The sequence below is a fragment of the Eleutherodactylus coqui genome, chromosome 1 (genome assembly GCF_035609145.1).
Source record: "Eleutherodactylus coqui strain aEleCoq1 chromosome 1, aEleCoq1.hap1, whole genome shotgun sequence".
Lineage (NCBI taxonomy): Eukaryota > Metazoa > Chordata > Amphibia > Anura > Eleutherodactylidae > Eleutherodactylus > Eleutherodactylus coqui.
The window spans coordinates 112,737,892-112,764,906 of NC_089837.1; the positions used below are offsets into that span (position 1 = coordinate 112,737,892).

Here is a 27,015-nt window from a genome sequence, read left to right on the forward strand (position 1 = left end):
CAGAATGAATCAGTGTTTAATCAGAGTAAAGGAAACATTAAAGCTTAAAGTGATGATATGTAACACAAAGTGAGGTGCCTTTTTGCAATCTCCTTTAAATATCTTGATCAATGAGATAATTTGCCAAGTTTTTCACAGCCAGCATGGTTTCTTTACAGGTTGCTTCTATGTCATGCTCAGGGAGCAGAAAACCATATTCACCTTCATCGCGCAGCTCAAACACAAATGAGTATTTAATGCCTATGTCATAGGTCCAGTCAATTGAAGAGCCGCAAGTCGGATCTAGAAAAAAAAAAAATCTGTTAATAAGATTGATATATAAAACAAGAAATATCTAACATCTAACATCTATATGTTCATGCTTTTTCAAGCCAAAGCAATATTGGCTTCTGCTAAAATGTGCAAAATGCCATTTAAAATGCCAGACCAGTTATTAGTGAGTGCTATGGCCAACATGGCAGCTACAGAATATGCATAAATTGGGAATGGCAGATACAACACTATCGTCACTGGTATCTTACACTGATTATCAGTGTAACATTATGTTAAACTATATGGTTAATGATTATATCAAGTTTGCATAGAATTAGAATTAAAACAAAAAACATATCTATGAGTAAACTAAATGCCCCAGGCATCAGTGAGGCAATCTACTGAGTTCATGTTATACGTCTGAAGGAAAAGTCATAACTGCAAATATAATTCAAGAATGCTCTCAAACTGCCCCCTTTGGGGTAAATTTGCACAAATCCAGCCCCTTCTACAGTAGTTTCCCAAGACTGTTGGCAACTATGCTTAATGGTTGAAAGCCTAAAGTTGCCCATAGTGATTGGTCACAATATGGTAGATTGATCATAAGATAGAACCTTGTTTTGCGAAGATAAACAGATCTATTAGGGTTCACGGGCCCGGGTGCAAGAGTTCAGCTTGGGGCTCTCCCCATTGCAACTTTACCTCACAGTTCATGGCAGCGGCCCTTAAAAATGTATACATCTGAGTTTGCATTAATCTATATATATAAAGCTGAAAGCCCTCACTGACTGACTCACTCACTCACTTACTGACTTGCCAAAAGTTCTCCAACTTCCCGATGTCGTAGAAACATGAATTTTGGCAGAAGCACAGATTATCTCCAAAATAGGAAAAGTAATTGGGTCCCAACTCGATTATTCAATTCTAGCGCAAAAGAATTAGCGTCCAAATTTTACGTACGTAATCTAAATCTCTCACTTCCCAATGTCATAGAAACTTAAAATTTGGCACGGGCATTGAATATGTCATAAATAGGAAAAGTTAATGGGTCCAAACTCGATTATTCATTTCTATGCGCAAAAGAATTAGCGTCCAAATTTTACGTACGGAATCTAATTCTCTCACTTCCCAGTGTCATAGAAACTCGAAATTTGGCAGGAGCACTGATTATGTCATAAATAGGAAAAGCTAATGGGTCCCAACTCCATTATTCAATTCTATGCGCAAAAGAATTAGCGTCCAAATTTTACGTACGGAATGTAATTTTCTCACATAGAAACTTAAAATTTGGCACGGGCATTGAATATGTCATAAATAGGAAAAGCTAATGGGTCCCAACTCGATTATTTAATTCTAAGCGCAAAAGAATTAGCATCCAAATTTTACATACGGAATGTAATTTTCTCACTTTCCGGTGTCATAGAAATGTGAAATTTGGCACGGCATTGATTATGTCATAAATAGGAAAAGTTAATGGGTCCCAACTTGATTATTCAATTCTAAGTGCAAAAGAATTAGCGTCCAAATTTTACGTATGAAATCTAATTCTCTCACTTCCTGATGTCATTTTATATAAAGGAAACGTCGCATGGTTACCTCCCCGTGATGTTTCCTGGGTAACGCAGAGAACTATGCAAAATGGTGAACATATGTTTTTCCGGTATCTCTAAAGTAACCACGACTTCAGAAGATTTTCCGTGTGAACACCAGCTAAACACCAGTACCAAATTAACTCGGGCGAAGCCGGGTATATCAGCTAGTTATCTATATATGTATGACACTTGTTATAACATGACATGCTTAGATGCAGCGGCTCTGCTCTCTTATCCACAAAATAGTAACTACCCCATTCTTCTCACAATTAAAACTCTGCCTTTGTGTCCCGTAAAGTAATAATGTCCTGTTTTTGCTCCACAGTAATACCGTAGTGCCCCTATGTGTGATGTAGTAACAAATGCTGGTCCTTCTGTCTCCTGCCTTCCTCTAGAGCACATGTATCAAACACAAGGCCCGCTGCCTTATCTTATGTGGCCCGCGATGTGCCGACCACCGCTCACCACTGAAGCGATTACCAGCTGGGGTGCCGCAGCTCCTTGCTGATAGTCATGCTCTTAGCACTGATCCTGGCGCACACTCTGACATCAGTGTGCAGCCAGGATTCTCCTCCCTTTAGTCCCCTGCTCTTCAGTTCCACAGGAGAGGACTCAGGGAGGAAGCGTGCCGAGTAGAGATGAGCGAGCACCAAAATGCTCGGGTGCTCGTTACTCAGGACGAAATTATCGCGATGCTCGAGGGTTCTTTTCGAGTAACGAACCCCATTGAAGTCAATGGGCGACCCGAGCATTTTTGTATATCGCCGATGCTCGCTAAGGTTTTCATTTGTGAAAATCTGGGCAATTCAAGAAAGTGATGGGAACGACACAGCAACGGATAGGGCAGGCGAGGGGCTACATGTTGGGCTGCATCTCAAGTTCCCAGGTTCCACTATTAAGCCACAATAGCGGCAAGAGTGGGCCCCCCCTCCCAACAACTTTTACTTCTGAAAAGCCCTCATTAGCAATGCATACCTTAGCTAAGCACCACACTACCTCCAACAAAGCACAATCACTGCCTGCATGACACTCCGCTGCCACTTCTCCTGGGTTACATGCTGCCCAACCTCCCCCAACCGCACGACCCAGTGTCCACAGCGCACACCAAAGTGTCCCTGCGCAGCCTTCAGCTGCACTCATGCCACACCACCCTCATGTCTATTTATAAGTGCGTCTGCCATGAGGAGGAACCGCAGGCACACACTGCAGAGGGTTGGCACGGCTAGGCAGCGACCCTCTTTAAAAGGGGCGGGGCGATAGCCCACAATGCTGTACAGAAGCAATGAGAAATATAATCCTGTGCCACCGCCATCAGGAGCTGCACATGTGGGCATAGCAATTGGGAACCTATGTGCCACACACTATTCATTCTGTCAAGGTGTCTGCATGCCCCAGTCAGACCGCGTTTTTTTATAAATAGTCACAGGCAGGTACGACTCCGCAATGGGAATTCCGTGTGTACCCACAGCATGGGTGGCTCCCTGGAACCCACCGGCTGTACATAAATGTATCCCATTGCAGTGCCCATCACAGCTGAGGTAACGTCTGATTAAATGCAGGTGGGCTTCGGCCCACACTGCATGCCCCAGTCAGACTGGGGTTCTTTAAAGTGGACACATGCAGTTACAATTCCCTGTGGACCCACAGCATGGGTGGGTGCCAGGAAGCCACCGGCGGTACATAAATATATCCCATTGCATTGCCCATCACAGCTGATGTAACGTCAGCTTTAATGCAGGTGGGCAAAAAATTAATTGGATTACACTGTAGACGAGGGCCCCAAAAAATTGGTGTACCAATAGTACTAATGTACCTCAGAAAAATTGCCCATGCCCAACCAAGAGGGCAGGTGAAACCCATTAATCGCTTTGGTTAATGTGGCTTAATTGGTAACTAGGCCTGGAGGCAGCCCAGTTAAAATAAAAATTGGTTCAGGTGAAAGTTTCAACGCTTTAATGAGCATTGAAACGTATAAAAATTGTTTACAAAAATTATATGACTGAGCCTAAGAAAAATTGCCCGTTCGGCGTGATTACGTGAGGTTTCAGGAGGAGGAGCAGGAGGAGGAGGATGAATAGAATACACAGATTGATGAAGCAAAAATGTCCCCGTTTTTGATGGTGATAGAGAACGATGCTTCCATCCGCGGGTGCAGCCTACGTATTGCTTAGGTATCGCTGCTGTCCACTGGTGGAGAAGAGAAGTCTGGGGAAATCCAGGCTTTGTTCATCTTGATGAGTGTAAGCCTGTCGGCACTGTTGGTTGACAGGCGGGTACGCTTATCCGTGATGATTCCCCCAGCCGCACTAAACACCCTCTCTGACAAGACGCTAGCCGCAGGACAAGCAAGCACCTCCAGGGCATAGAGCGCGAGTTCAGGCCACGTGTCCAGCTTCGACACCCAGTAGTTGTAGGGGGCAGAGGCGTCACCGAGGATGGTCGTGCGATCGGCTACGTACTCCCTCACCATCCTTTTAAAGTGCTCCCGCCAACTCAGCCTTGACTGGGGAGCGGTGACACAGTCTTGCTGGGGAGCCATAAAGCTGGCAAAGGCCTTGGAGAATGTTCCCCTGCCTGCGCTGTACATGCTGCCTGATCTCTGCGCCTCCCCTGCTACCTGGCCCTCGGAACTGCACCTTCTGCCACTAGCGCTGTCGGATGGGAATGTTACCATCAGTTCGTCCGCCAGGGTCCTGTGGTATAGCGTCACTCTCGAACCCCTTTCCTCTTCGGGTATGAGAGTGGAAAGGTTCTCCTTATACCGTGGGTCGAGCAGTGTGTACACCCAGTAATCCGTAGTGGCCAGAATGCGTGTAACGCGAGGGTCTCGAGAAAGGCATCCTAACATGAAGTCAGCCATGTGTGCCAGGGTACCTGTACGCAACACATGGCTGTCCTCACTAGGAAGATCACTTTCAGGATCCTCCTTCTCCTCCGGCCATACACGCTGAAAGGATGACAGGCAAGCAGCATGGGTACCCTCAGCAGTGGGCCAAGCTGTCTCCTCCCTCTCCTCCTCAACGCGCTGAGATATAGACATTAGGGTGCTCTGACTATCCAGCGACATACTGTCTTCCCCCGCCTCCGTTTCCAAGCGCAAAGCATCTGCCTTTATGCTTTGCAGGGAACTTCTCAAGAGGCATAGCAGAGGAATGGTGACGCTAATGATTGCAGCATCCCCGCTCACCATCTGGGTAGACTCCTCAAAGTTTCCAAGGACCTGGCAGATGGCTGCCAACCAGGCCCACTCTTCTGTAAAGAATTGAGGAGGCTGACTCCCACTACGCCGCCCATGTTGGAGTTGGTATTCCACAATAGCTCTACGCTGCTCATAGAGTCTGGCCAACATGTGGAGCGTAGAGTTCCACCGTGTGGGCACGTTGCACAGCAGTTGGTGCACTGGCAGATTAAACCGATGTTGCAGGGTCCGCAGGGTGGCAGCGTTCGTCTTGGACTTGCGGAAATGTGCGCTGACCCGGCGCACATTTCCGAGCAGGTATGACAAGTGTGGGTAGCTTTTCAGAAAGCGCTGAACCACCAAATTAAAGACATGGGCCAGGCATGGCACGTGCGTGAGGCTGCCGAGCTGCAGAGCCGCCACCAGGTTACGGCCGTTGTCACACACGACCATGCCCGGTTGGAGGCTCAGCGGCGAAAGCCAGCGGTCAGTCTGCTCTGTCAGACCCTGCAGCAGTTCGTGGGCCGTGTGCCTCTTCTCTCCTAAGCTGAGTAGTTTCAGCACGGCCTGCTGATGCTTGCCCACCGCTATGCTGCCACGCCGCGCGACACCGACTGCTGGCGACGTGCTGCTGCTGCTGACACATCTTGATTGCGAAACAGAGGTTGCGTTGGAGGAGGAGGAGGAGGAGGGTGGTTTAGTGGAGGAAGCATACACTGCCGCAGATACCACCACCGAGCTGGGACCCGCAATTCTGGGGGTGGGTAGGACGTGAGCGGTCCCAGGCTCTGACTCTGTCCCAGCCTCCACTAAATTCACCCAATGTGCCGTCAGGGAGATATAGTGGCCCTGCCCGCCTGTGCTTGTCCACGTGTCCGTTGTTAAGTGGACCTTGGCAGTAACCGCGTTGGTGAGGGCACGTACAATGTTGCGGGAGATGTGGTCGTGCAGGCCTGGGACGGCACATCGGGAAAAGTAGTGGCGACTGGGAACTGAGTAGCGCGGGGCCGCCGCCGCCATCATGCTTTTGAAAGCCTCTGTTTCCACAAGCCTATACGGCAGCATCTCCAGGCTGATCAATTTGGCTATGTGCACGTTTAACGCTTGAGCGTGCGGGTGCGTGGCGGCGTACTTGCGCTTGCGCTCAAACAGTTGCGCTAGCGACGTCTGGACGCTGCGCTGAGAGACATTGCTGGATGGGGCCGAGGACAGCGGAGGTGAGGGTGTGGGTGCAGGCCGGTAGGCACTCGTGCCTGTGTCCTCAGAGGGGGTTGGATCCCAGTGGCAGGTTTGGGCACAGAAGGAGAGGCAGTGGTGCAAACCGGAGGCGGTGAACGGCCTTCGTCCCACCTTGTGGGGTGCTTGGCCATCATATGCCTGCGCATGCTGGTGGTGGTGGCTCCCCAGCTGATCTTGGCGCGACAAAGGTTGCACACCACTGTTCGTCGGTCATCAGGCGTCTCTGTGAAAAACTGCCACACCTTACAGCACCTTGGCCTCTGCAGGGTGGCATGGTGCGAGGGGGCGCTTTGGGAAACAGTTGGTGGATTATTTGGTCTGGCCCTGCCTCTACCCCTGGCCACCGCACTGGCTCGGCCTGTGCCCACACCCTGACTTGGGCCTCCACGTCCTCGCCCGCGTCCACGTCCTCTAGGCCTACCTCTACCCCTCAGCATGCTGTATTACCAGTAGTGCAGAAACAGAACGCTGTGATTAAATGTGCCGCTTATTGGCCTATGGTTGGAGGCTAACTTCGCTTACGGAACGCACAGCAAAGGCAGGAAAGAATTTTGCGCAAGCCTGCTGTAACACTTAGCTGGCTGCGTATGAATTAGGACAACTACCCCCAGCAGAGACCCAGTACACTTGTGGACAGGAATACAGCGGTGATGTAAGAGGCAACACAGAGGCAGGAAAGAATTTTGCGCAAGCCTGCTGTAACACTTAGCTGGCTGCGTAGGAATTAGGACAACTACCCCCAGCAGAGACCCAGTACACTTGTGGACAGGAATACAGCGGTGATGTAACAGGCAACACAGAGGCAGGAAAGAATTTTGCGCAAGCCTGCTGTAACACTTAGCTGGCTGCGTAGGAATTAGGACAACTACCCCCAGCAGAGACCCAGTACACTTGTGGACAGGAATACAGCGGTGATGTAACAGGCAACACAGAGGCAGGAAAGAATTTTGCACAAGCCTGCTGTAACACTTAGCTGGCTGCGTATGAATTAGGACAACTACCCCCAGCAGAGACCCAGTATACTTGTGGACAGGAATACAGCGGTGATGTAAGAGGCAACACAGAGGCAGGAAAGAATTTTGCGCAAGCCTGCTGTAACACTTAGCTGGCTGCGTATGAATTAGGACAACTACCCCCAGCAGAGACCCAGTACACTTGTGGACAGGAATACAGCGGTGATGTAACAGGCAACACAGAGGCAGGAAAGAATTTTGCGCAAGCCTGCTGTAACACTTAGCTGGCTGCGTATGAATTAGGACAACTACCCCCAGCAGAGACCCAGTACACTTGTGGACAGGAATACAGCGGTGATGTAAGAGGCAACACAGAGGCAGAAAAGAATTTTGCGCAAGCCTGCTGTAACACTTAGCTGGCTGCGTATGAATTAGGACAACTACCCCCAGCAGAGACCCAGTACACTTGTGGACAGGAATACAGCGGTGATGTAACAGGCAACACAGAGGCAGGAAAGAATTTTGCGCAAGCCTGCTGTAACACTTAGCTGGCTGCGTATGAATTAGGACAACTACCCCCAGCAGAGACCCAGTACACTTGTGGACAGGAATACAGCGGTGATGTAAGAGGCAACACAGAGGCAGGAAAGAATTTTGCGCAAGCCTGCTGTAACACTTAGCTGGCTGCGTATGAATTAGGACAAGTACCCCCAGCAGAGACCCAGTAAACTTGTGGACAGGAATATAGCGGTGATGTAACAGGCAACACAGAGGCAGGAAAGAATTTTGCGCAAGCCTACTGTAACACTTAGCTGGCTGCGTATGAATTAGGACAACTACCCCCAGCAGAGACCCAGTACACTTGTGGACAGGAATACAGCGGTGATGTAAGAGGCAACACAGAGGCAGGAAAGAATTTTGCGCAAGCCTGCTGTAACACTTAGCTGGCTGCGTATGAATTAGGACAACTACCCCCAGCAGAGACCCAGTACACTTGTGGACAGGAATACAGCGGTGATGTAAGAGGCAACACAGAGGCAGGAAAGAATTTTGCGCAAGCCTGCTGTAACACTTAGCTGGCTGCGTATGAATTAGGACAACTACCCCCAGCAGAGACCCAGTACACTTGTGGACAGGAATACAGCGGTGATGTAAGAGGCAACACAGAGGCAGGAAAGAATTTTGCACAAGCCTGCTGTAACACTTAGCTGGCTGCGTATGAATTAGGACAACTACCCCCAGCAGAGACCCAGTACACTTGTGGACAGGAATACAGCGGTGATGTAAGAGGCAACACAGAGGCAGGAAAGAATTTTGCGCAAGCCTGCTGTAACACTTAGCTGGCTGCGTAGGAATTAGGACAACTACCCCCAGCAGAGACCCAGTACACTTGTGGACAGGAATACAGCGGTGATGTAACAGGCAACACAGAGGCAGGAAAGAATTTTGCGCAAGCCTGCTGTAACACTTAGCTGGCTGCGTAGGAATTAGGACAACTACCCCCAGCAGAGACCCAGTACACTTGTGGACAGGAATACAGCGGTGATGTAAGAGGCAACACAGAGGCAGGAAAGAATTTTGCGCAAGCCTGCTGTAACACTTAGCTGGCTGCATATGAATTAGGACAACTACCCCCAGCAGAGACCCAGTACACTTGCACAAGCCTGCTGTAACACTTAGCTGGCTGCGTATGAATTAGGACAACTACCCCCAGCAGAGACCCAGTATACTTGTGGACAGGAATACAGCGGTGATGTAAGAGGCAACACAGAGGCAGGAAAGAATTTTGCGCAAGCCTGCTGTAACACTTAGCTGGCTGCGTATGAATTAGGACAACTACCCCCAGCAGAGACCCAGTACACTTGTGGACAGGAATACAGCGGTGATGTAACAGGCAACACAGAGGCAGGAAAGAATTTTGCGCAAGCCTGCTGTAACACTTAGCTGGCTGCGTATGAATTAGGACAACAACCCCCAGCAGAGACCCAGTACACTTGTGGACAGGAATACAGCGGTGATGTAAGAGGCAACACAGAGGCAGAAAAGAATTTTGCGCAAGCCTGCTGTAACACTTAGCTGGCTGCGTAGGAATTAGGACAACTACCCCCAGCAGAGACCCAGTACACTTGTGGACAGGAATACAGCGGTGATGTAAGAGGCAACACAGAGGCAGGAAAGAATTTTGCGCAAGCCTGCTGTAACACTTAGCTGGCTGCGTATGAATTAGGACAACTACCCCCAGCAGAGACCCAGTACACTTGTGGACAGGAATACAGCGGTGATGTAACAGGCAGCACAGAGGCAGGAAAGAATTTTGCGCAAGACTACTGTAACACTTAGCTGGCTGCGTATGAATTAGGACAACTACCCCCAGCAGAGACCTAGTACACTTGTGGATAGGAATACAGCGGTGATGTAACAGGCAACACAGAGGCAGGAATGAATTTTGCGCAAGCCTGCTGTAATACGTAGCTGGCTGCGTATGAATTAGGACAACTACCCTCAGCAGAGACCCAGTACACTTGTGGACAGGAATACAGCGGTGATGTAACAGGCAACACAGAGGCAGGAAAGAATTTTGCGCAAGCCTGCTGTAACACTTAGATGGCTGCGTATGAATTAGGACAACTACCCCCAGCAGAGACCCAGTACACTTGTGGACAGAAATACAGCAGTGATGTAAGAGGCAACACAGAGGCAGGAAAGAATTTTGCGCAAGCCTGCTGTAACACTTAGCTGGCTGCGTATGAATAAGGACAACTACCCCCAGCAGAGACCCAGTACACTTGTGGACAGGAATACAGCGGTGATGTAAGAGGCAACACAGAGGCAGGAAAGAATTTTGCGCAAGCCTGCTGTAACACTTAGCTGGCTGCGTATGCATTAGGACAACTACCCCCAGCAGAGACCCAGTACACTTGTGGACAGGAATACAGCGGTGATGTAAGAGGCAACACAGAGGCAGGAAAGAATTTTGCGCAAGCCTGCTGTAACACTTAGCTGGCTGCGTATGAATTAGGACAACTACCCCCAGCAGAGACCCAGTACACTTGTGGACAGGAATACAGCGGTGATGTAACAGGCAACACAGAGGCAGGAAAGAATTTTGCGCAAGCCTGCTGTAACACTTAGCTGGCTGCGTATGAATTAGGACAACTACCCCCAGCAGAGACCCAGTACGCTGAGGACGGTCACAGGCAGCCCAAATAGATTTTTTTCCCAAATGTTTTTGGAAAGGCCCACTGCCTATATACACTAAATATGTCTTCTGTCCCGGCCTCACCACTACTGGCCCTGGACAATGTAAAATTACTGCAGGACGCAATGCTCTGCACGGCCGATATACAAAAAAAAAAAGTGCAACACTGCAAAAAGCAGCCTTCACACTACTGCCCACGGTTAGATGTGGCCCTAAGAAGGACCGTTGGGGTTCTTGAAGCCTAAAATAACTCCTAACGCTCTCCCTATAGCAGCTCCGGCACCAGCAGCACTGTCCCTGATCTCTGTCAGAATGCATCTGTGGCGAGCCGCAGGAGGGGCCGATTTATATACTCGGGTGACACCTGATCTCGCCAGCCACTTACTGCAGGGGGGTGGTATAGGGCTTGAACGTCTCAGGGGGAAGTTGCAATGCCTTCCCTGTCTTTCTATTGGCCAGAAAAGCGCGCTAATGTCTCAGAGATGAAAGTGAAAGTAACTCAAACATCGCGTGGTACTCGTCTCGAGTAACGAGCATCTCGAACACGCTAATACTCGAACGAGTATCAAGCTCGGACGAGTACGTTCGCTCATCTCTAGTGCCGAGCGCACACACTGATGTCAGTGTGCACCCGGGCTCAGTGCGAGCAGAGGGGGAGCCGTGCTAAAAGCAAGAAGGAGGTAAGTATATGGGTTGGGAGGGAACTATTATGACTGAGGGGGGTTAATGTTGCTGTGGGAGATTAATGGTGGCTGTCGAGGGAGGGGTGGGGGGGTTAATGGTGGATGCCAAGGGGGGGGGGGTTAATGGTGGCTGCTGACGGTGGGTGGTTAATGGTGTTTGCCGAGGGGGCGGGTTTAATGGTGTTTGCCGAGGGGGCGGGGTTAATTGTGGCTGCTGAAGGGGGTGGGGGGTTAATGGTGGCTGTCGAGGGGCGGGGGGGCTAATGTTGGTTGCTGAGGGGGGTTAATGTTACTGCTGGGGCCACTGTGGGGGTCACTATTAGGGCTCGTTCACAAGAGCTTGATTGTATTTCGGTTGCACAAATACGCTGTGTATTTGTGCAATTGAAAATCGCTTATGCCTGCAACTTGGGCACGCAAAAAAGAACACAGATGGGCCCACTGAAATGTGGCGCAAATCTGCAGTGAATACACAGGTTTCCTGCGCATTTACCATGTATTTGCACGGCCCATTCATTTCAGTGGCCTATTGGGGTGCCTAGTATGTAACAAAATAGGTCATGCTGTGTGAAAATGTACATCATATGAATGAACTCATTGAAATCAATGGCTTCTATTCATTGCATATTATGTACGCAAATACGCTTGTGTGAACGAGCCCTTACTGTACTGTCTTACAACCGGCCCTTTAAAGGTCACCATAAGCCTGATGTGGCCCTCGGTGAAAATGAGTTTGACACCCCTGCTCTAGAGTAATAGTGGTCCTTCTGTGTCCCCAGAAAGTAACACTCATCTCACACATCATAGTGTCTTCAGTCTCAACTTCCTTGCCTTCACTCATGCAGTGCAGCTGGATGAACGGTCCATCTCCTCCTTGCAGTCTCTTCTGTTAGTAAATATGAGCTACGGAGAGAAGTCGAACCACTCAGCCAGCAGCACTGTGTTAGTGAAGGTCAAGAAATTATGACTAAAGACACTAAGTTGCTGAGCGTGGGAGCTGCAGGGGGTTTATAGGGATGGCGCTGGCTAACACAGTAGCAAGGGAGACCTCAGGGCCCCCTGGCTAAGGGTCCAGGTCGCAGCTGCAACCCCTGCGATCCCCATAGCTACGCCACTGATCAGGGGACACCTTTCTATAAGTATGTCATTGTGGATGTTAAAGGACCAAAGAAAATTCATTATGCCTAAATCCCATTACATCAGACAGCGATCAGGAATCAATTGATGATTATTGATATCCAACGTCTATGGGCAGCATAAAGGGGCTGTCCAGCTCTATTTAGGATAGGTCATGAATAGCAAATTGGTGGGTGTTTGTTTTCCAAGACACCTGACAATCAGTTGTCTACCAGATCACTTTTCAGTGCACACAGCTGGAAGCACACAGCTCCATACACTTTGCAGTGGCCCAGCATGGTATTGCAGGTACAGATCCAATTAAAGTGAATGATGACCTATCCAGAAGAATATGAAAAAGCTCATGTAACAGCATACTAACAGGCTCCAGGCTTTATTTAGGAAGCTGTGTAGAATGTTGTGAAGTGTAAGAGCTTAAGCTCTGTACTCTCCTTCCTACATCAGTCTCCTTGTCTCTCATCACAGTTGTACCCTGTGCTGTGAGACTACTGTGAATATTCATCTTCTTTATATTCATGTTTCATAGACAACATAAACTTACATATTGTGGTGTAGATAGGCCCATATGTGTAGGTGGTGTTGTACAGACTTTGAAGTGCTTTCACTGCAGACTTTGCCATTTCTTCCTGTTAAAGATATAACATGAAAGTTTGAGAAATATTGGGACAGATTTACGGATGCTGTTTGATATCACTGTGAATAAGGAAGCACATGCCTCTCACTAGCCAAACCAGAAACCTACTGCACACTGATGAGGGGCAAAAACCCTGAAACAGCTGTCTGTGAATGGATTCTGGATTTGTTTCCTATTCTCAATCATTGTTTTAAAGACTTGTTTAAGGGTCATATATTGATTTGAAGGCATGCTGCTATCCAATAGGTGGCACTGCAGAGGTATTGTTCTATCTTCCTTATTTGCATATATTACCCAGAGGAGCATGCATGGCCTTATAAGTCTCCTCACTCACCTGCTAGGTTTCTCCACACCCCTTCTGGGTGGTCTTCTTGGGGAGAGACAATGCCACTCCCGACCCACTCATCTCCCAAGTGTCTCCACACCTTCTGGGTGCTTTCCCTAGAAGAAACGACACCCCTCCCGACCCATATCACTGTAAAACACGTTGTATGATATATTTGGTGTATTTGTAGACACCTTTTTATACCACCGCTTGATTAGTTTACTTTAGATCGTTATTTTGTTGTCACACACCGTTATTAAATCTGGTGCATTTTACAATTCAACATGACCACGCCAATTTTCTAGACACTTTTGAAAAAAATTGAGAGTAGCGCAAACATCTCTTATTTCTGGCACGTTTTCCTAATAAATGTGTGTGCGTTCTGTGGTTCTTAGCAACTGGACACACTCTGGGATATTTAATAAGGGCTTTACCCCAGAATTCTGGCTTAGAAAAGTCACAAATGTTGCCTTAAGACCCACTTGCACAAAACATTTATGACTTTTTGGCTTTCTGCGCCTCATCACATTTGGGGATAGTGGGTGTGGCTTGTCAGGAGTGGGCGTGATCGCCACGGCCTGACATATTTAAGTATAATTTACGCCATGCTGTACATCATACCAGGAATTTACACTGGAAACTGGCATAAATAATACCAGAAATCCATGCTAATTTATAGCTGGCGTAGATTTCTGTGTTGGCACACAGAGGAGCCGAGATGAGATTAATATACGAAGAGGCTTTCACCACTTTATAAATTAGTCAGATCATGCCCCGGTTAAAATTGTATTTACAGCGGCTTCACATGGGTGTAAGCACATTTTTGCTTGCATTTGCACAATGGGTGTTTCCAGGGGAAATTAAGTAAAATTATTTTAACATGTGCTATGTTTATGTGCAATATGCATGAAAATAGAACATGCTGCATATTTTTTGGCAAAATGTGGGCACAAAATACACTCATGTGAATGAACCCATTGCAAATGTGTTTACGTGAATAAGCCCTAAGACTGGTGTCTAAAATGCTGGTCTTAGTTAATTTTCCCCTCTGCGATCTGTGAATTTATAGTAATTGGTTTCTAACTGGAATACAATTGTTTACTAAGAAGGAGTAAAGCCCCATTTATACGGAATGAATGTTGGGCAAAGGATGCCTGTTACTCGTTCCCATGCTGCTGCATAGGAGCGAGTATAGCTGGCTCTCTGACAGAGCGGCCAGCGGGGGGCCAGGGCAACTGGAGATTTCCCTCCTCGCTCTGCCCCGCCCCTCTCCATTCACTTAACACAGTGGCCATTCACTACTGAATGGCTGCTGTTTACACTGAACGATGAGCGTTCAGGATCATCGCTCATCGTTTAGGGTGGCTTCAGACGGGTGTGTATTTTGTGCTTGTATACGCGCGCACAAAAACACGCATCTATTAACCAATGCATTCCCTATGGTGTGTGCACATGTCCATGCTTTACTGGTGTGTGCCTGCAAAGATAAGACATGCGTGCACCATTGTGAATGCACGCATTGTTTTCAACGGAGCCACGGCTATTTCCGGCGGCTCCATTGAAAACAATGGTCTGCCAACACCCCTGCATTGTTTTACATATAAGCCCTTCCCTGAAAAAGAAACATTTTAGTGGAAAAATAAAATAAAAATAAACTTTCCTGTTCGCCGCTGCGTGGCCACCGTGGGGATGAAGAACACATCTGCCACATGCGGCAGATGTTTCCTTCATCCCCGTTAGTAAAATAAATTCCCTGCTGCTACATCTGCCACATCTGTGACAGATGCAGCAGAGGAATTCTTCAATTCTCTACCGCATCTGTCATACATGACAGCTGCAGTAGAGGATTCTGCTGCCACCACGTCAATTGATTTTAGGGAAGGGCTTTAAATATTCGTCGAGAACTGCCGGTGATTGGCTGAGCATCTCAGCCAATCACATTCAGCTCTTTCAGCAGGTGGGGATTTAAAATCCCCACCTGCTGATAGATCAGCACTACAGAGCCGGGGACAGCAGGAGAAGACGCGGCTGAGCCCCAGCAGCTGAAACAAGGTGAGTATCTATTTTTTTTGTTTTTCGCCAGATGTGTTCTTCATCCCCGCGGGGGACATGGCAGCAGTGGAGGGTAAGTTTATTTATTTATTTTTTTTACACTAAAATTTTTGTTTTTCAGGGAAGGGCTTATATGTGAAGCCCTTCCCTAAAAAACAATGCAGGGATGCATGCGGCAGATGTTTCCTTTGTTCCCATGAGGAAAAAGAATTCTCTGCCGCACCTGCCACATCTGTGACTGATGCAGCAAAGGAATTCTTCATCCCTGCAGGGAATAAAGAATTCCCTACCACAGCTGTCATATATGACAGCTGCGGTAGGGGATCCAGCCGCTGGCATCCTGAAATTGTTTTTCAGGGAAGGGCTTTAAATAAAAAATAAAAATGGTGATGAAAAAAGGAAAAAAAATGCTCACCTTTCTTCAGCTGCCGGGGCTCAGCCGCGTTCAGCCGGCTCTTCTCCTGCATTGCTCTGAGGAGTATTAAGCAGGTGGGGTTTTTAAATCCCTGGCTGCTGAATGAGCTGCCTCTGATGGTCTGAGGACAGTGACCAATCAGAGGCAGCTCTCAGCTGTCATTCAATTAAATCCCTGCCTGCTGAATACTCCCCAGAGCAGTGCAGGAGAAGAGCCGACTGCACGCGGCGGAACCCCAGCAGCTGAAGAAAGCTGCGTTTTTTTTTTATCACCACCTTTTCTTGTTTTTCAGGCAAGGGCTTATATTTAAAGCCCTTCCCTGAAAAACAGTTACAGGATGCCGACAGCTGGATCCCCTACCACAGCTGTCATCTGTGATAGGCAATTCTTTATTCCCCGCAGGGATGAAGAATTCCTTTGCTGCATCTGTCACAGATGAATGACGGGCGAGAGCTGCCTGTGATTGTCTGAGCCCCTCAGCCAATCACATTCAGCTCTTTCAGCAGGTGGGGATTTTAAATCCCCACCTGCTGATAGATCAGCAATAAAGAGCAGGGGACAGCAGGAGAAGACACAGTTGATCCTTGGCAGCTGAAGCAAGGTGAGTATCTATTTTTTGGTTTTTTTACAGCACTTTTACTGGATTTTCAGGGAAGGGCTTATATTTAAAGCCCTTCGCTGAAATCTATTGATGGGGTGCCAGCTGCAGAATCCTCTACCGCATTCGGCAGATGTGTTCTTCATCCCCGCGGGGACACGGCAGCGGCGGACAGGTAAGTATTTTATTTTATTTTTTTTTACATTAAAATTCTTTTTTTCAGGGAAGAGCTTACATGTAAAGCCTTTCCCTGAAAAACAATTCAGGGGTGCCGGCAGACCATTGCCTTCAATGGAGCTGCCGGCAGCAGCTGCGGCTCCATTGAAGAAAATGCATGCATTCCCTATGGTGCACGCATGTCATATCTTTATGGGCACACACCTGTAAAACACGGACGTGTGAACACACCATAGGGAATGCATTGGTTCTAATAGAAGCGTGTTTTTGTCCGCACATATGCACACACAAAGCACGCCCGTGTGAAGCCACCCTTAATTCTGTTCCAATCAACGAAAAAACAGACTGTGCAAAACTGCAGCTCAATCAGACAACTGCTAGGTGACCCTCAAACGCCTTGAAGTTGGTACATAGAATACACACTGCGCTTAATGAGCTATACCTCATTAAGTTCAGTGATGAAGCCTGATTATGTTCCCTATGTGTAGTATAACGCAGGCCAAAGGAGCAGAGTGTTATACACTACCGTTCAAAAGTTTGGGGTCACCCAAACAATTTTGTGTTTTCCATGAAAAGTCACACTTATTCACCACCATGCGTTGTGAAATGAATAGAAAATAGAGTCAAGACATTGACAAGGTTAGAAATAATGATTTGTATTTGAAATAACATTGTTTTTACATCAAACTTTGCTTTCGTCAAAGAATCCTCCTTTTGCAGCAATTACAGCATTGCACACCTTTGACATTCTAGCTGTTAATTTGTTGAGGTAAGCTTGAGAAATTGCACCCCACGCTTCTAGAAGCATCTTCCACAAGTTGGATTGGTTGGATGGGCACTTCTGGCGTACCATACGGTCAAGCTGCTCCCACAACAGCTCAATGGGGTTCAGATCTGGTGACTGCGCTGGCCACTCCATTACCGATAGAATACCAGCTGCCTGCTTCTGCTGTAAATAGTTCTTGCACAATTTGGAGGTGTGTTTAGGGTCATTGTCCTGTTGTAGGATGAAATTGGTTCCAATCAAGCGCTGTCCACTGGGTATGGCATGGCATTGCAAAATGGAGTGATAGCCTTCCTTATTCAGAATCCCTTTTACTCTGTACAAATCTCCCACCTTACCAGCACCAAAGCAACCCCAGACCATCACATTACCTCCACCATGCTTAACAGATGGCGTCAGGCACTCTTCCAGCATCTTTTCATTTGTTCTGCGTCTCACAAACGTTCTTCTTTGTGATCCAAACACCTCAAACTTGGATTCATCCGTCCACAACACTTTTTTCCAGTCTTCCTCTGTCCAATGTCTGTGTTCTTTTGCCCATCTTAATCTTTTTCTTTTATTGGCCAGTCTCAGATATGGCTTTTTCTTTGCCACTCTGCCCTGAAGCCCAAAATCCCGCAGCCGCCTCTTCACTGTAGATGTTGACACTGGTGTTTTGCGGGTACTATTTAATGAAGATGCCAGTTGGGTACCTGTGAGGCGTCTGTTTCTCAAACTAGAGACTCTAATGTGCTTATCTTCTTGCTTAGTTGTGCAACGCGGCCTCCCACTTCTTTTTCTACTCTGGTTAGAGCCTGTTTGTGCTGTCCTCTGAAGGGAGTAGTACACACCGTTGTAGGAAATCTTCAATTTCTTAGCAATTTCTCGCATGGAATAGCCTTCATTTCTAAGAACAAGAATAGACTGTCGAGTTTCAGATGAAAGTTCTCTTTTTCTGGCCATTTTGAGCGTTTAATTGACCCCACAAATGTGATGCTCCAGAAACTCAATCTGCTCACAGGAAGGTCAGTTTTGTAGCTTCTGTAACGAGCTAGACTGTTTTCAGATGTGTGAACATGATTGCACAAGGGTTTTCTAATCATCAATTAGCCTTCTGAGCCAATGAGCAAACACATTGTACCATTAGAACACTGGAGTGATAGTTGCTGGAAATGGGCCTCTATACACCTTTGTAGATATTGCACAAAAAACCAGACATTTGCAGCTAGAATAGTCATTTACCACATTAGCAATGTATAGAGTGCATTTGTTTAAAGTTAGGACTAGTTTAAAGTTATCTTCATTGAAAAGTACAGTGCTTTTCCTTCAAAAATAAGGACATTTCAATGTGACCCCAAACTTTTGAACGGTAGTGTACATATGGAACGATGTTAATAGTGACGCTGCCGTTAATAGCGACGTTACATTTAGCACAGGAAAAGAACTGCACGCAACGTTATTGTGCAATATGCAAATCAAATAACATAATTCACGCATAACGTAACAGTATGTTAACTCAGTTGTAGCACCGGCTTAATTTAGCAATAGCAATGCTAATTAAATTAATGAAAATGCACATTAATTTCCATTACTAGTGCTTACAAGTGATTATAAATGAAATAATAATAACATTTTTTTTGTGAATAAATGAATTTCTGGGCGAAAATTTAAAAACTTCTTGGTCAATGAAGGTTGTCTTGCAGTTGTCCAATTGAGCTAAACTTTTGAATAGATTGTTTTTTTGTTGATTGAAATGAGATAGGGGGATGGGAGCTAAACTTTTAGAAAGTTGAAAAATAGGGGCCACCCTATTGCTCATTAGTTATTCCCAAGTTTGTACCTACCAGTTTCTCATGATTTGGTGTCTTTTCACTTGTATATCCATAGGGATATAATAGTAATTGTGAGAATGAGTGGAAACTTATGTAAGCCTTCAAAGAGGAAAGGTTATCACGAATATATCCAGTAACAGCTTGTATTTCTGGTGCAGATTCCGGGGCGGTCCCAGCATAGCCTCCACTACAAGGCTCATCATCGTGGTAAATACCTGCACAAGAAAGATGCATATGAGGGGTACTCTACCTTTAAGACTTGTTCACATGATGGTGTATTTGAGCACAAAACCATGCGGCTATTAGAAACATTGTTTTCCTATGGTGTATTGACATGTCCGTGTTTTACAGGCATGCAAATTCGCACACCTGCAAAAGATAGGACATGCGTGCACTGCATAGGTCCATGCTGCACATAAATATTCCTCGCGGGTTAGTCCCCTCATCACTGAACACTTTGACAGCACTGTTACAGTGTTCAGTGACAAGGGCACTCCCCACGGGGAGTAAAGAATCCCCTGCCACAGCTGTGGCAAAGGATCATGATGTTCTCCCATTGCTTTCAACAAATTCAATGAATGGCTGAGCTCTGCTTCTGATTGGCTGAATGCTGTGACCAATAACAAGCAGCGCTCAGCTGTGATTCACTGAATGGCTGAGTGCTGCTTGTGATTGGCTGAGTGCTCAGCCAATCAGATGCAGACCTTTTAGGAGTTGGAGATTTTAAATCCCTGCCTGCCGAAAAAGCTTCAGTACAGTGCCGACGAGCCAAGCGGCTAGACACGCCGAGCCCCGACAGTGGCAGAGAGGTAAGCATATATTTTTTTTCATTTTTTTTACTCAATCTAAGGATGATTTTCAGAGAAGGGCTTGCATTTAAAGCCCTTCCCTGAAAATCATTGTAGGGGTTGCCAGCATCCTATTGCTTTCAATGCAGCAGCAGTGGCCCCATTGAAAGCAATGGGATAACATTGCGATTCTCTGCCACAACTGTGACAGCTGTGACAGGAGATTCTTTACTCCCCATGGGGAGTTCCCTCATCACTGAGCACCGTGACAGTGCTGTCACAGTGGTCAATGATAAGGGGACTCCCCGCGGGGAACATTTACACGCACCATGGTCCTATGCGGTGCACATATGTCCTATCTTTTGCAGGTGCGCGAATTTGCACACCTGTAAAACACGGACATGTGAACACATCATAGGAAAACAATGGTTCTAAAAGCGTGTGGTTTTGTGCGCACATATGCGCACACAAATACAAGCTTGTGTGAACGAGGCCTTATGCTCTAAAATGAGCTTCTTTCATTAAAGCTTATCTCTTCATTATCTTGGAAACATTCCTTGTAACAATAAAGTACGGCGGACATTCAATACAATATTTATCAGGCTGCTATATATTATTGATCTTTATTATTATATGCATTAAATGGGGATGCTGGTCTGGTTTTCATTACTGTCTTTGAAATACACTGCAGTTAACTCACCATCCCATGATATATTGAAATTCCTGTTAAGATCTGTGCCAAAACATTTATCATTAGGGGTTGGAGCACGATTCTTTCTCCACATGCGATCCTGTAGATGTTACAAAACATGAGCATCACTTTACGCACAAAAACAATTTTTTGAAAAGCTGTTAAAGTTGAAGGTGGAAATTTTCCAACCACTATCTAATGTCCATTAGTCGCTCTATTGATCTTCAGATATCCTACATATTATCTCTTTTACATTATGTATTTGCAGTAATTGTTGATATTTCCAATACTCACACTTGTCCAAGTCCAAACATAGCCATCGATATTAAATACAGGCAAGACATGAAATATCAAACTGTCCAAGAGCTTCGTCATTTCTTTGTCCTTTCCATATGTTTTTACAGCCTGGTTAGGATATAAAAGAATTATAAATTTAATTTACAACATGGTCTCTAATTATATACTTAAAGTGTCTGGTTTCACAACTGGTTTCTAAACACAACTGGTTTCTAATCACAACTGGTTTCTAAAAAGTTTTGCAACTTGACTGATTTTTGAGAGATATAACAAGCACAGCAAGAAATGGGTAAGCTTTCACATGCCTTGCAATGTACTGAGAAATGGTGAAATGATAACATTTTTCTTTATTTCAGATGTTTCTAAGATGTTACCTTAGCTATGAACCACTGACAAAATGCAGGAGAGATCCATTCCCGAGCATGGATTCCACATTCTACAAAGACTCCTTTCTTGGCAGATTCTTGATTTCCAATCTTCATAAAATGGAAGGACTGATGTCAGTATAGCATAGTGCATAAAGTATGAAGGTTATATAATAAGTTCTTCTCACTACAAAAGCTTAAATGATCATTGAACGTTCAATCAATTTTGCATAAATCAACAGTACATGTAAATATTAGAAACAGTAATATGTCTCCCCATTTATCAGGCAGGTTCCTGCCTTACGGCTACTGTCTCACAACTACACTGCTCAGTACTTCTCTAGAATGTCTTGCATGATGTTGCTGCTTCTCTATACATAAGAAGTAGGGATAGGGGAGCAGGATCTTCCCTCCTCTATGTGTGCTGTGTATGGAATACATCATAGCAGCTAGTCTAGATCCATATTTTTTTAAAGTATAGTAGGTCGCTGCAGGGCATCTGGAGCTCTGAATTTGAAAAATTGAGTTACCTGAAAGTTTAGGTATGCTTTAACTTACAGTTGTACACAGTCACTCTGCTATGCGCAGCGCTGCAAAGTGCCAGTTTCATACAAATCAGCTTATTATTATCCCTACAGTTTAGGATGAGTTCTGTTCCTTTTGCAGAAAATTAAATTACAATTAGTGCTTTTGTCAGACTTTGGTGCCATTTTAATGCCAAGATTCTTGGTGTTAAAATGACACAGAGGCATTCAGTAGCACTTATAGAACAGGAGTTACAGCAGCTTGAAGTGGGGTCAGGAATATTGAATTTATAGCTGTCACTTTTTAGTCAGTGTGTGAAGCAGAGAAAGAGGGGAGGAGGGATGAGCAGGCAGCAGTGATGATTTGTTATTCTCTTGTATCTCCCTCTGTCCCACGGAAGGAGTGACATTAACTTTTTTTTATGTTATCACCCCCCAACAATGAGAGGGCATATTTGCTCTCTTAGGCCTTAGTCAGATGGGCGTTTTTCGCGCAATTTGCGCATGCGATTCGCGCATATTTAGAACCAATGGTTCGCTATGGTATCGGTCACATGTCCGCTTTTTATGCCAATATGCGATAAATTATAGGACACGACGATTCGCAGATCGCGCCTATCTGCGTTCGGCGTTTTATGTGCACACCAAAATCATTTTTTTCGCTGGCCAGTCTAAGTTTCATGCGCATTTTGATGCGCACGGCGATTTTTCTCCAGTCAGACGGGCGTTTTGCTGCGACGATTAACGCGGCTAGGTGCAGATTTTTCCCGCGATTTTTCGCCCCCGGTCACGCGATTTGCGCATGCGCATCTGACATGCGATCCGCAAATCGCGCGAAAAAACGCCCGTCTGACTAAGGCCTTACTGTCACATATGGGGTCTTTTTCCCTAGAATAGGAGTGAAAAGACTTTCTCATCTAATCACTCTTTCACATCATTACTGAGCATGGCATGTAAACATTTTTACAGAATATTTGTAACATTTTATTTCCCTGTATACAAGGATTAATGTATTGAAAAAATAAAAAGAACAAAAAAAAAATGCACATAATTAGTACCACCACATCTATAACACCCATACTATAAAATATTACAGAATTTATCCCCTGTAGTGAAACTCTACAAAATAAATTGCCACAAATTTAAAATAAAAACTGTTGGTCAATTTTCATAGCAATTTTCTCCATCTTGCTTATGTCAAATTTTCCCCAGGCAATTCCATTGCAGGAAATCCACAGTGTTTACCCTATGGTAAGTGTAGATGTATCTAATTTGTAGCTATGGATGACTCCATCTTTCTTTTATACTAGTAATTCTGGAAATGAGCTTTAAGTACATTAGCCTATATGTACAAAACAAGGAACAAAACTATATAAATAGAAATTTATTTATCAGAAAATGAATTTAAATTGTCAAGTAGTAGGTGAAAGCAGATGCGTACCTTCAGAACAAGTATGGGCCGCCCTTCATATGTCTTTCCAATCTCTACTATGGAAGCCAATTTTGGGTTTTTTATCGCGACTGAAAAAGCCTAGACAGCAATCTAATGAACCAAGACACATAATGTATATAAATGTACTTCTTTGAATTACTCTTAGATGACTGACTCTGATTGGAGATGTTACTGACCTCTTTCCATTCACGGTAGCGGGAGAAGACCTTCCTGTCTTTACTTCCTTTGTTAAACTGATTCTCAATAGCTTTTTGTAAATCATGAAAAACTATCCTAATGGAAAACAGAATATAGCGGAAATGCAACAATAATACATTTATGACATATATAAAGTAATGTAGATAAATGTTTAGAAAGATATGGATAATGCTACAGTATGTTCACACTAGCATCATGGCTTCCACGTATAACATAAGCCATATCTACTATACAATAAATACAAATTATGAGCAATGGATTCTACTGACAGCGGAGTCCATTGGAGTTCAATCAAGGTTTCCATTATTTTACGGTGTGAATAGCCTTGCATGCTTCACTATTCTTACTAGCAAAAGTGTTGTAACTCTCTCAACACCAATTTAAAAAACCCTAGCCGACCTATTAAATCCTTCCCTGTGCCCCCAATCTAAGCCCAGAAGGACAGCGTTATTTTGTCTTCCCCATGCTACCTCTAAGTTAATATCAGAAGAGCTTAGTCAAGCCTCTATCCACCATCTTGGTTGAAGAATCATTTTATCTGCGGCCACTTGCTCTGATAACTACATTTCCCATGATGCCTTGTATCATATGGGAAGCTGTGGCTAGATCACATCTAGTAAAATATATATAGATCATTGCAAATTATGAGCAGGTTACTGGAGAGCCACCAATGAAGATCCAGGAGCAGGAAAAAAAAGGAGTCTGCAAACTCTGACCTGTGCAACAGCAAATAGCATTAGGCTGGCTTTACACACAGTGTAACTGCGCAGGAATTTCTGCAATGGAATTTGTTGCAGAATTTACAGCACAAGCCATGTGGATGAGAGTTCTAAAATCTCCGGCACATGGAGTGGAATATTTCCGCACCCAATCTGCAGTGTTTTAGATAATAGTAACCCCCTGCGTAGCTGCAGTTAGTTATAGTGTCCCTCTTCGTGTCCCTATTCACTAATAGTGTCCCCTTCTATTGCCCCATTTAGTAATTTTGTCTCCCACTGTGGTGGCATTTAGTAATAGTGCCCCTCTTTGTTGCCCCAATTAGTAATAGTGCCTCCACTGTGGCCCCAATTAGTAATAGTGCCCCCACTGTGGCCCTCATTAGTTATAATGCTCCCTATGACTCTCATTAGTAATAATGACCCTATGGTCCTTTAACTCCTTCCAAGCAACTGGAAAGGCAAGCAGACAGACAGCAGTCTTTTGGCAAGCAGCATCTCCGGACTCTCACACTCATGCTGTCAGAAGTTCTAGCCATTGCTATGCTGAGCATACCTTGGCTCCTCCCTCTTCTCCTGTTTACATACATTTGCCTCACAGCAAGGCCTCATGGCTTCCGACAGGTTAATTATGTTTTTTTACTGCAATTAACATGGCTGTTAAAAAATAATTACCGGCATCAGCTTATGCTGGTAATTACCAGTTGGATGGCAACCCTAGTCATATCACAGCCATATCTCGAATGCACAGTGGCCTGATAATGGCCATTACACGAGACCCTACTCTAAAGGAGTCTGTAGGCTGGAGCTCGCTTCTTTGAGTCCTTGATTTGCAATAGGCATGATATAGTTTGCATTACACAACCAAACTAAGATCAGTGTAGTAGGCGGAGGAGCAGAGGGGAATGCAGGGGATGTAAGATCATCAGTCTGCAGAATTGGGAGTGTTCAGTGGAAATGTCATATACAATTTATATGTAAAGTGTTATGGTGAAAGTAGGCTTTAAAAAATACTTTTTAATTGTAATTACTACACACAATAATGCAAATATTATTATTAATATATTCCATCAAGCAATAATCTCCCCATTTATATTGTTTTGCCAAGAAACACAGAGAAGGAATCTACAATGCATGGAGTAGAGCACAATGATGATTTAGTGACATCTTCCTTGGATCCAAAATCGATTGCAACGGGCAACCTGGACCTGAGATCAAGAGACGGATTACACTTGGTAGGAATGCAATGCAAGGAATGGAAAAGATTTGGAAAAGCTAGGATATTAGCATTGCAACAAAAAACAAGACTGATCAATGCAATTGTCTTTCCCATAACGACGTATGGCAGCGAAAGTTGGACGCTCAGAAAAACAGTTCAAACACATCAATTTTCTTTCTGTCTATGGTGCTGGAGGAGAATGCTACGGATACCTTGGACTGCCATGACAATGAACAAGGTAGTGTTAGATCCCGTTAAACCGAAAATATCACTAGAGGGCAAAATCATAAAGCAGCGGCTCTCTATTCTTGGACACGTGATGCCGCGAACTCACTGGAAAAAGTACTGATGCTCGGCAAAGTCAGTGGAAAGAGAAGATCAGGATGACAGAATACAAGATGGCTAGATACAATCAAGGCCAACACAAACATGTCAATCGCGGAACTGAAAGAAGTGGTGAAAGACAGGAATGCGTAGAGAACATTATTCCATAGAGGGACAGAAGGTCGGATGCAACTAAATGGATAATCATCAAGTAAGTACCTACCTGTACTCGATTCTCTCCCTCTCTAAGAGCTCTACAATCACTTTAGATTGTTGTGCATCAGCTTGAAAATGCACATTTGTTTTAGGGGTCACATTATGACCGTATTTGGGTTTCCAGAAGTCAAGCTGTAAAAGTAAACATAGCAAGAAATAGATGGATTTTGTTTGCAGTGCTTTTGATAAAATTACTAAAGGCTTTAATCCTTCCATAAACTGCACAAATAGCATCTAGGTATCTATCTAAGGCCGCTGACACATTTATATGTCCTGTAATACGGATGAGTATCAAGGCCTGACCATGAGTATCCTAACCCGAGCTTAGAGCATCATAGATCCCTGTGATGCTTGGAGTTTGGGTCGGGATACCCGCCTTCAGCCCGCAACACTCATCTGCATGCTGGACACATAATTCTGGCCATAATATGCTTGTGTGTCACTAGCCTTACAATCGATTTGTTTCACTTCTACCATAACAAAGCTTTTGAATGGTATGTGCATCCTTATCCTGCTTGTGATATGTCATTGAGATGCGTCAGGATATAGCACTAGTGAGGCCTCAACATCTATTAATCATAAGAATGAAGGCCGACTAATTTACATATTTTAAAATCATGTTAATGAGCCCCGATTGAAAACAATAAGATTGTAATAAGCATTTCTAAAATGCACACAGGATCCTCTACAAATACAGCGCATATGTATACAGATACAATACCATTAAATAGTATTGGCCTTGTCAATGGACTGAGGCTTTTCTCTGGGGCAAGGACCGGCTTTAATACTAGAGGAATGGAACACTGACCCCCATAACCCTGACACACATTAAACTCCATTAAACTATCACCTGATCATTACATCAGCATCAAACAACTTACCTTCATTGTTTTGTCCAAGTATTTAATGAATTCCACCTCCCGGTCATTTTTAGGAGTAACTTTAAATACTTTCTCACTGCAAAAGGATAAATGTACATTAAAATGAGAAACATGAAGGATGCGGTATTGTGATTATTAAGAGGACAACAGATCAGTCACTCAATAAAAAGCCTCATGCATAGAAGAAAACAGTACTTGTCAAACCGCCGACCACGTAGAGCGCAGAGGCTGACTGTGATATAACACAGAAGTAGAAACAGCTTCATGTTATCTACTGGCTTCTTCTAACTTCTCCCCCTCTTATATCTTCTTCC

General features: G+C 45.1%; 1 pseudogene; it reads right to left on the reverse strand.

Moving 5' to 3' along the window:
- LOC136610351 (mast cell carboxypeptidase A-like) lies at positions 1-27,015 on the reverse strand (annotated as a pseudogene).